Raw genomic sequence first — 2,879 nt, forward strand, 5'->3', positions numbered from 1 at the left:
AATATTATTTATACAGTAAAATTAGTCATTATATATTTGTATATAAATATATATTTAATTTTTTAATGTATATTTTGTATTTTAATATAAAAATATTATTTTAATTTTTACAAATTGTTAATGTAAAAAAAGTCAATTATTAATCATATATTGATATATCAATAAAAGTAATTAATTTTTAAATTTATCACTTAAAATTTATATGAATGTATGAATTTGATTAAAAGATTTAGTAAAATTATTTATATTATAAATATATTAAAATTAAACTAAAAAAATATACCAATACATAATTGGTTTATTATTTAAGAAAATTGATCAAAGGCTCAAAGCTCATTGGCCATGGGATTTGGTATTTAGATCTTTGATGAAGTATTCCATATTTTTCTCTGAAGACCCACTAGGGCTCAGTGCATCTTCCATTTTTTTCTTGATCTCTTTGATTGTAGTCTTTAGTTGGTCTCCTAAAGGTCCGCCCATCAAGCGGCTAACATTCTTCGAGACTTCCTCCTTCGCAATCACCGTTGGATCACTTTAAATTAATCCCAACCTTCCAATAATCCACCACTTGTTTTCTATTGGTAATCTGATAATACATCAAAGGAAAACACAACAATGGAACCTCACACGAAATGCCTTCTAATATAGAATTCCAACCCCAATGAGTCAAAAATCCTCCAATAGCAGGGTGGGCCAAGACTTGGGTTTGACTACACCAAGGTATTACCATCCCACGGTCACGAATCGCCTCCCGAAATCCAACGGGCAGTGGATCAACCTCAACTGAGCCCACAACATTGGGCCTAAGCACCCAAACAAAACTGACATTGCTAAGCAAAAGCCCATTTGCAATTTCCTCAAGTACCCTTCTGTCATATGGGCTAGGCTACCAAAAGAAACATACAAGACCGAACCATGAGGCTTGGAATTGAGCCATTGGGTGTAGTCTGACTCGACCCATAGGCTAGTGGCCATGGTGGTATTGCATAGAATGGCTTATAAGTTTGTAATGCAGCTATAACTTTTGGCTCTAGCTCTTGAACTGTGTTACATAGCACAAAATCTGCACCTTTAGCATCAATGAAGGAAGCAGAAATTAATTGGTGGAACATTGTGGATGTGTCTTCTGATTCTTGATGATATGATGTTAGGTCCTTTGGATCAATTGTTTCCACCCCAGGTAAGTAGTCAATGGAATCTTTCCTCATGTCTGAAGAAAACAAAAAGTTCCTTTTTTTTTTTCCTTAAAATGGTCAAATACTTTCAATATGAAGAAATGATTAATAATACACGTAATTGTTGGCCACAATGCACCATGTGAACTGGGAAGTGTTCATATAAATTAAAGGAATGAAGTTAACGAACATGGTTACAAAGAGACAAAACAAAATATAGAAAAAGAAGCATGTGAAAAGTGACAATAGATGACGACTTCGCTATGCAATAAGTGCGTACTGTACTTTGAGTTTATGTGGTGATATTAGGAAAAATGTTTCCTTAGCTTTTTGAACTTATTATATATATTTATACATATACATAAAATAAGAGAATACCAACGTATACTAAATGAGGAAGTATAGGGAGTCAATAGAATACCTGTACAATGTTGAGAGTTTGGGGATGTTCAATTCAGTAAGATATCAGATGTTTATTATCCTTGGTATCCGGATGGTTATTCTGGATAGTATGAGTGTATTGTGTTTGAAAAATTAGTAGTATTTTATCCTGAATGTTTATTTTTTAACTCATATTGGGCCAAATAAATAGTCCATTGTACACATTGTACAAATGCTCCATTGGCTCTCTACCAGAATTCATACTAAATATTATGTATAAGAAAAAAAGTCTAAGAGATTAATATTTTTTAGTTAAATGTAAATAACAAACTTTTTTAAACCAATATATTGTCTCTATTTTGACTAAATATTGTTGGAGAAAAGAATTGAAACTAATTTCTTAAAGCCAACAATCAGTAAATATCTTTCTTTTTTTTCCTCAAATTTCTCTTTCTTTAATTTTCTTTAATATTTGTTTGTCAATTATTTTATTGACTGATTGCTAGTTAAAGAAAAAAAATTATTCCTTAGCAAAACCCATATTGTTGATCAGCTAATAGAACTCAAATTTCTTATTATGTGTTTATAGTATATTCATAAATTAAAATTAAAAAATTGATATAATCATTAGTATATTTTTATCTATCATCTTAGACTTCTTTTGAAAGGAAAAAAATCACGACAATCATCATCATCGAGCATCATAAATAGAGTAGTGATTGATTATGTAAAAACTTAGTTGCATATATTTTATGCGAAGTTATTAACGATAAACTATAAACTATTATATACAATTTAATCAAATCGCATTAAATTATTTAACAATTTTCAGATCTTAACTATCACTTTCACATTAACTTGACTATACATCAGTTTCTACCTTATATATATATATATGGTTGTGTCTCTGGTGGCTATACCAGTGGTGGCTACAAATGGCTACGTGTTGACCATGCAATAGGATGATGACATCTGGATTGTAAGAGCGCATCATTAATGTTTGATTAACATAATAAACGCGGTAACTTGTGTTTCCTTTACCGCAGTTGGTTTCAAGTTGGGGTTTTTTTTTTCTTTTGGAAGATGCTTGTTGTTTTTTAATTTTTAGGTTTTAATCAGTTTTTTTTAATTTAAATAATATTATTTAATTAAATTTTAATTAAAATATATTTTTATTTTGTAGATAAATATATTAGTAATTAAAATTAATTTAAATTTTAAATATTAATTTTTTTTAAATTTTTTATCCATTTCATAAAATAGATATTTTATAATTTTTTATTCTCTCTATACGTTTTTTATTTTTTTAATATCTTATTCGAT

At 28.9% G+C, this 2,879-nt stretch overlaps 1 pseudogene; it reads right to left on the reverse strand.

Annotated features, from left to right (window-relative positions):
* Positions 1 to 330: 330 nt before the first annotated feature.
* LOC107632783 (UDP-glycosyltransferase 86A1 pseudogene) lies at positions 331 to 2,619 on the reverse strand (annotated as a pseudogene).
* Positions 2,620 to 2,879: the final 260 nt, after the last annotated feature.

Source organism: Arachis ipaensis, chromosome B3 (genome assembly GCF_059453495.1).
Source record: "Arachis ipaensis isolate K30076 ecotype BB chromosome B3, ASM5945349v1, whole genome shotgun sequence".
Taxonomy (NCBI): Eukaryota; Viridiplantae; Streptophyta; class Magnoliopsida; order Fabales; family Fabaceae; genus Arachis; species Arachis ipaensis.